Consider the following 8,921-nt stretch of genomic DNA (forward strand, 5'->3'; position numbering starts at 1 on the left):
CGAGGACAGTTCCTTTTCCTGTGCCAACCTCGTTAAAAAATGAAACAGGTGTCTACGAGGATAGGTTGTTCCTCTCTCAGCCTCGTTAAAAAATGAAATTGGATGTAGTGAGGAAAGTTCCTTTTACTGTGTCAACCTCGTTAAAAAATGAATCAGTGCGTGCGAGGATAGTTTTTCCTGTATCAACCTCGTTAAAAAATGAAATAGGAGGGTATGAGGAAAGTTCTTTTACTGAGTCAACCTCATTAAAAAATGACTCAGGTAGATTTTAGGATATATAGGTAGATTGTAGAAAGTAGGGTTATGAGGATAGTTCATGTTACTGAGTCAACCTCGTTAAAAAATGAATCAGGTATGAGGATAGTTCTTTTCTTGTGTCAACCTCCTTAAAAATGAAACAACTCCCTTTTCAAGTTAAATATTGAAAGTAAACCTTCATTCCATCCATCTGGTTGAATGCAATGAAGCCTGAGGGGCATGTACCTCATTTTTCATCATTAAACTGGGGGCATGCGAACTTTTTGAGCATAGTTCCTTGTCTTGTGTCAAGCTCGTTTAAAAATGAAACAAGGGTAGGTTGAAAGCTATAGATTTCTAAGGGTAAATGCTGCAGGAATTAGGACTCCCATTTAGAAGCTTGTGAGGAGAGATTTTCATCTTTACTTGTTCTATTTGGAAGTGGGTGAGCTTTGTCAAAGTAGAGGAAGACTCTTGTGGACCCTGGAAGGAGCTTGCACAACACCAAGGCTCAGGTTGTAATGGTTCCTTTTGATTACCTTTAATGCAAATTGGTCCATTCTTCTCAATAGCTTGTTGTTAATGGGTTATTTCATGTACTCCTTGGTCTATATGTTGAATATGCTTTGTTTTATGTTATAATCAGGTGCTATTTAATTGTTTGACTGTTGGTGATTGCAGGTTTTGGAGAAAGGGAGGAGCTCATCTGGATCAACAAAGCTTGGACTTCTACAACAGCGTTTGGACAAAGGTAAGAACGAAACACTTGATTTCTCATATCATAATGTATGTTTAGAGAAGGATAGCTCCAGTTTGTTTTGTTTGTCATTAGAATGTCTTAGACTTCTAGGAAGGTCAGCTGTGTCCGCACCCTTGACTGATTCCGTGTGACAAATTGACAGGTAGTTTTTCGTTTCAAGCTTGCGTAAACATGAAACCGAATCCGAGCATAGTTCTTTTCCTGTGTCAAGCTCGTTAAAAAATGAAACAAATCCTCCTCTAATTGAGTCGAGAGTTTTGACTAGATCTCATAGATGTTAAGTTGTATTTAGGTTAGTTATTTCAGTTTTTGCATAATTTTCTTACAGTTTTGGGTCAAGTCTTTCAATGATCTCGTAACTCAGACTTCATTTCATCCAACTGGTTGAATGAAATGAGGCTAGGGGGGCATGCACTCTAGCAGTTATGCTTAGGGGGCATCAAGCACAGTTTTATCTCTGTTTCAAGCTTGTGTAAAAATGAAACTACTTTGAAGCATAGTTTTTCTCTGTTTCAAGCTTTTGTAAAAATGAAACCTATCTCGAGTCAATTTCGGTTATTTTCAAGACTCGTTAAACTCATGAAGATCCCGAGATTATTTTGCTATCTTTCATTCTCGTAAAACAAATGAAAATGCCGAGTTATTTCCGTCTTTTCCTGCTCGTAAATTAAATTGAAAGTCGGCCATATGAGTACATTTTTATCCCTTTTTCGAACTCATTAAAATTTATGAAAAAGTGAAAACCATGAGTACATTTTTATCCCTTTTTCGAACTCGTTAAAACTTACGAAAAAGTGAAACCTCAGAGTCATCTTTTAAGCCCTTTTCTGACTCCTAAAACATGAAAAGATTGCCGAGCGTTTCTTTTACACTCGTTAAAACAGAATTAAAAGACGGTCCCCTTATAGCTCTTTTCTGACCGTAAAATCAGGAAAAGATTGCCATGTTTTTGTCGTTTCAAACTCGATACGGAAATAAAACGACGTGTCCTTGATCGCTTTTTACTTTTCAGGTCAGTGACACTAATTATGAAAGTACTCCTTGGTCGCAAGATCAAGCGGTTCCCCCAGGTATTATTTTATACTTTTTCGGGCTTGAGGGACACAAATTTACGAAAAAGTTCAACTTGGAGTTTTCTTAAGTTTTTCAGACTCTCTAAAATTGAAAAATGCCGAGTTTCTCCTATATTGGGCTCGTTAAACATTTCACAGTAAAGGACCTGTTCAATTACAAACAGGAACGAACCACTCCTTCCTAGGGTTCGAATCAAAACTGGGTTGGACTCATCCGAAGGATGAGCTTATAATCAAGCATATGTTATCCTCCTCAAGCTTGTTAAAAATAAAGAGGTACTTGCCAGAAATGGTGGGGGAAAAAAGAGAAGAATGAGCCTATTTGTTACCTTTTGTCTCAAAAGAAACTTTATTACCACTCTTGGACACGACACTTTTCATTCACCTGGGTTGGGAAATCTTTTACCTCATAGTCAATCAAACCACTTTTGAAAGTCTTCAACTGGGTTCCGGGGATTAACTTTGAGTTATTTAGCACCAAACCATCTGTCGTGTCGTTATGTGTTCAAGAGGTCTGCAAACAAAACTTTCATCTGCAAAATACTTGTCATCCATTTGACCATCCCTGAGTCAGTCCTTACAGCAATATTTCTTCAACTTGAACAATGATTTCGTGTTGTGGGCTTGCCTGCAACGAGTCTCTTTCTATCGACATCAGCACATTATCTAGAGAGATGACTTAGAAATCGTCAGTGCCTTGAAGTCTGCATGCATCAATGGCAGGTTTCTCGCCTTTAACGTCAGTTTACATCATTGACTTTCGATCGAAGGATTCCGTGAAATGTTCGACATCAACTCATTCATTCACATCTCATGGATTGTACTGGGTACTTTGAGAACCATTGACATTATTTGGTGGTCTCTCTCACGCTTGTTAACAGTTCACATCATCGACTGGTAATCAAGTGGTTTCTACCATGTTCGACATCGACTCATTTATTCGCATGGCTAGAATCGTACCAATTCGAGAAGTAGGAATGAAGACCCTGGATCAAATCTTTACCGTCCAGGCTGCGAGGAGTTTTGTATTCATTATCTAAGTAGACTAATCATAAACAGATGGCTGCGCCCATACTGTGTCTACAAAAGTCTATGATTATGATGTACTACAAGATCATTTCTGTATCAGAGTAGTTAGTCTATTAGTTAAAGTTTTTATCTGAGTATGGGAATGCCTACCTCAGTGATGATATAATCTTATCCATGTATTTTGTGTTGAAAATTGCAGGTTCCAACCAGGTTCTCCATAAGATAATCCTCGAAATGATAAAGCGCTTCACCCTTCCTAGATAATACAAAACCCTAATCTATTCCAGGCTTCGCACTTTAGGGGGCAATCTGTTACACTAAAAAATGTCACCATGGCTATTTACAGTCGGTATGGCTCAATCAACAGTCATACTACCCTTTTGAGCAAGTCTTATGCCTCTACTATTCATATCAAACTCCAAGAAAGAGAGAAAGTCTTTATAAAACATGTTTATCTCTGGGTACGCAGGTTCTCTCAAGCCTTGCCTGCAGGTACGTACCTTTTGTTCATAAGGTCTGCGTCCAAGGACGCTCTGTATCTGAAGGGGCAGGTGCGTCCCTCTGAAAAGGTTAAAATGCGCAAGTTTTATCTTCAAAAACTTACTTGTGGTCATTTGTAGAGCATTCTAGAAGATTCTTGGATGAGTATTGAGCGCCTCCAGATGGTTCATGCACTCCTATCAAAGAGGAACTTATCCCATCAATAAGGGAGTGATCCCATCCAAAGAGGGGGACTATCCCATTGATGGTGGACCTGATTAACTTCCTCTTGAGCACTATAAAAAGAGGCATTGAGCCAGAAGGAAGAGGGTTGAAAGCTATAGATTTCTAAGGGTAAATGCTGCAGGAATTAGGACTCCCATTTAGAAGCTTGTGAGGAGAGATTGTCATCTTTACTTGTTCTATTTGGAAGTGGGTGAGCTTTGTCAAAGTAGAGGAAGACTCTTGTGGACCCTGGAAGGAGCTTGCGCAACACCAAGGCTCAGGTTGTAATGGTTCCTTTTGATTACCTTTAATGCAAATTGGTCCATTCTTCTCAATAGCTTGTTGTTAATGGGTTATTTCATGTACTCCTTGGTCTATATGTTGAATATGCTTTGTTTTATGTTATAATCAGGTGCTATTTAATTGTTTGACTGTTGGTGATTGCAGGTTTTGGAGAAAGGGAGGAGCTCATCTGGATCAACAAAGCTTGGACTTCTACAACAGCGTTTGGACAAAGGTAAGAACGAAACACTTGATTTCTCATATCATAATGTATGTTTAGAGAAGGATAGCTCCAGTTTGTTTTGTTTGTCATTAGAATGTCTTAGACTTCTAGGAAGGTCAGCTGTGTCCGCACCCTTGACTGATTCCGTGTGACACACACGTCGATTGTTGAGTGGGATCGCTCTGCTTCCATCCAAAACCGCTTACTGTTTGAGGGCGCCCCGATCAATATTGCTGGTTTCTAGAGCGCGGGCCCACCTTTGTCCTTTAGTGCTTTTTTCCTTTTGCCCGCGGTTCTCTGGCTCCCGACGCGACTGAGTGCTCGGGGCTTCTCCATTTCGGCCCTGTTCACCCAGCAATGCGCTTCAAAAATCACCTCCATTTCCTGATCCAAGCCTCCCAGGCACTAATTTGACCTCTCGTGCAGTATCCATGGGCCTCGGTCAGTGTGATTTGACCGAGGTCCTCGTCGTTCCACGCTGGCTGCCAACGCCATTAGTTCAGGGTGTTTTCGATTGCTGTTTTTGAATTCTTAGAAGTTTGTCCTGACCTGATAAAGTCATGGTTCTTTGACAGTCTTTTATGGATCCAATTCGGATCAATAAGTATAGTGTTACTGGTGTGGATGCTATTACTTTTGAAAGGGAGAATGCGGCTCCAATCACCTTGAAGATTGTTATGCATGTACCCGGTGTTATGTTCCTATAACAATAGGAGTCATAAATTTTGAATGGCTGAGGTCAAATCTGTAATATGTACATACCTTTGCTTTCTATAAATGTTTTCCATATTCAAAAATTCAAAAAAATAAAAAAATGTAAAGAGGGTATGTCCTAAAAGAAAAATCAAAGGACAAAAAGAATGAAAAAGGTCAAAAAGATGAAAAAATGAACCCCAAGGAAAAAGAAAAAGACCATGAAAGTGTGCAAGTCAAAATGCCACTACCATTTACTTTGATGTAGAATAAGAAGATTGTGTGCATCTTGTTACCTTTGCCACAATCCATGGATAGTAAAAATGTTTAAACTTGGCTATTTCATGCTTTCAATTTCACGCTTATAGATAGAGAAATAAAATCTGACCAAACAATGTAATCTTGGTAGATAAGTAGATAGGTAGAGTTAATAAAAGGAGCTCAACTGTTTAATCTGAGCCCTTAAATTTAATAAGGTTAGAATTAGATAGATTACTTTTGTAAAAAGAAAATAAAAGGTTTGATAAGGGTTTTCCAGCTTAAGTGCACCCTAATAAAGAGTAAAAAAAATGGTAGGATGAGTAGATGGGTAAGCAGTTGAATGGTTGCAGAATTGTGATGATTGATTAGATAAGATCATATCATTTACCTTCATCATCAAATTTCTAAAGTATGGATGGTAATTGAGCATTTACCAAAGTACACATAGTCAATTGATTAACCTACCTCATTCTTACATTTTTCACTTAACTAAATCCTAAGGAAAATCTTAAAGTACATAAAACCTTAAGTTAAAGGGGCTCAGAGCATTTCTCTAACTTTTGGAGGGATCGGACCCTCGTACCAATAACTTATAGGTCCTATGTACTAAAAGTCCCCTTACAAGCTTTCACCCCCTCCATAATTCACTCATTTTCCCTAAAAAACCCTTTTTCCCTAAGGATAAAACCCTAGAGAAGTGATCACCCCCCAAGCAAACCCCTTTTCCTAAGAAAACCCACAAAAATGCACTTAGCCTAAGTTATAATGTTCTATGTAAAAAGAAAAATTACAAAAACACATTATGTTTAGCACACTTCGTTTATTCCACCTCCATTTCATATTAACTTCCAATTTTAATTATATATTAATTCCTGAAAAATAAACCCTTTCCCGTATATTTTATTAAACCCCTTTAACTTTAATATCCCGTTCCCTAAAGTTTGAAACATAAACTTTATTAATAAACAATTAATGGGTTAATTAAGTCGATCAGTGGCTAATTAATAACCAAGACCCACCGCCGAATAAAAGAGATTAATTAACCGATTCGTGGTTAATTAATAATCAACCTTGCCAATGAAATCACTCCTGACATCATTAAACCTCCATAATCCTTCATTAATTAAATCCCACCACATTAAAACCCCGTCGGACCCCTCCATTAAACGTCATATCAAATCATCACCCTGATCACCGTACGATTTGATCCCTTTTGATCCAATGGTTGATTCTCATATCAGGTGGCCTCTGAAGGCTGACCTTTACCCGCCCGATATGGGTGGTTTCACTATTCACCCCACTTAGATATAATAACTATTTTCTATATTCTAGACCACCTTTTCTTGGTTTTCTTCATCTATCTCTTGGACCACTTTGGGAGGTGGTTAGGCAGAAGTTTCATGGAGGTTTTGTTGCAAAGGGATCTAAGCTACCACTAGAAACTGCAAAATTTTCTTGGAAGAATATGTAGTTGGATGGAATGAAAATTGTTTTAACTAAAAACATAATGGATTTTGTGAATGTTGCAGATAATGAAGAAGCACCTTTTCTGTATAGACAATAGCATGGAAGATGCAAACTACAAAATATTAAGATTTCAAACAAAGGAGTTGACAGGAATTGTATAGTTTGCATCTTCCATGCTAATATACAATTTCTGAGCAATTCCTGTCAACTCCTTTGTTTGAAATCTTAACATTGTATAGTTTGCATCTTCCATGCTATTGTCTGTACAGAAAAGGTGCTTCTTCATTATCTGTAGCATTCACAAAATCCATTATATTTTTAGTTAAAACAATTTTAATTCCATCTAGCTACATATTCTTCCAAGAAAATTTTGCAGTTTCTAGTGGTAGCTTAGATCCCTTTGCAACAAAACCTCCATGAAACTTCTGCCTAACCACCTCCCAAAGTGGTCCAAGAGATAGATGAAGAAAACCAAGAAAAGGTGGACTCCAAAATACTCCGAATTAGACCAGTTTTCCCCAATTTCATTGAAAACCCTTCACTCCCGTCTTTGAATCCACAAGAACCAAGGATGGTTGCTCCCATTGCATTAAACAGCTTGCCAATTTCTACTCCCCACATGATTTATACAATCTCCCATTGGCAGATAAAGATTTTCAGATTTTCAGATACCTCTGTCCAAGAATCCCCTTTGCAACTATACTGCAGGTACAGAGACCAATACCTGAACCATGCAGATTACATAGGACTTTGGGAATCAGGTTTACCCATGTACCAATTTCCGAGAGTTCATATCTTCCCATAGATTATCCATTACTGCCATATGAACTATAATCCCTGCCAAACGGTAGTGATGACCCTTGATCATTCCATATTATTTACCATCACTACTGAGTCCATAAATGAAATTCTGTAGTTACAACCAAGCCAAAGCCTGACCCCTCTTTTTGTTGGAGATTTGCTTAACATATTCCCTACACTCACCTCAATCAAACTTTCTCGGTTATTCCAGACCTTCATTAGGGAAGAATAATACATTTCAAAGGACCCTCCCCCTTACATGTGGACTATATTCTCTGATCTTGGCTGAAACATCATAGAAATTATATCCAGTGTCTTAGGCAAGACTAGTGAATTTGTTAATGAGATTATTAAAGCCTTTATTTCCATCTACTCTCTTGGGCAGCCCCTAGCCATCATGTTTGACTATGCTAAGCTCATTGCTGATAAAATGCATGATCAGTTCATGAGGATGGATAATGAAAGAGTGTTAAAATATTCTTCAGTTTTATATCATCTTTTCCTGTATTATCAAGCTGACAAATTCCCAATCACAATCCAAAAGCTGGATACCAGAGGCAACCCTAGATCAGTGGTCTTCTGAACTTCATTAATCCACCTATATGACTCTCAATATTCTTATACTGATTTCATAGATCTCTTTGTGCACCCAGTGGAAACTATGTTATTAGGAATCCCTCCCCCCAGAATTAGTGCAAATATTAGGAGGGTCCTACAGTTGTCCAAACAATATAGAGTGGGAGATTGGTACTTGTACCAAAACCACACTGACATTAGAATATATGGATGTGAGTTGGCTCCCTACAAATTGCCCAGATACCTCCCCATGAGATTTTTTTCTCTGGAGTACTACAGGAAAATGATTAATTTAGATGAGGTGCATTTTGTGAAGGCCAAGAAGAAAGCTCAATTTAGTATAAAAGATCAGCTTGGCTCATTTATATGTAACAATAGGGAAGTAGGGAGGGAAGCAGAGGAAATCCTCCAAAGGTTGAAATTGAAACAAATTTTTATCTGGAGGTATGAACCTTTAGAATTCATTTGTAATAGGAGACAAAAAAATAAATTATCTCCATATATCCACCATAGAATTCCTAAAATTGAATAGTATGCTAATCTACTAGAATGGGTGGAAAACACTTTGGTAGACTGAGATAGCACAGAAGTTGCTGTCAATAATGTATTGATTGATTTAGAAAGAAGACTTGATGAAGATTCATTTGTAAAAGTGCTAGGAGAATCTTAATCTCAAAGGAAATGATAGGGACACAGTGGGAAAAAAGTAGAAGAAGGGCCTCAAGAGCAAGAGACACCAGAGAAGCCATAGGAATCAAAGCAGCCAGAGATATCAGAAGAACTTTCTTAGCCATAAGATATCATGAGTAATCCA

This window comes from Pinus tabuliformis, chromosome 7, assembly GCF_031772625.1.
Source record: "Pinus tabuliformis cultivar Carrire ecotype Pingquan chromosome 7, CPIR1, whole genome shotgun sequence".
NCBI classification, from domain to species: Eukaryota; Viridiplantae; Streptophyta; class Pinopsida; order Pinales; family Pinaceae; genus Pinus; species Pinus tabuliformis.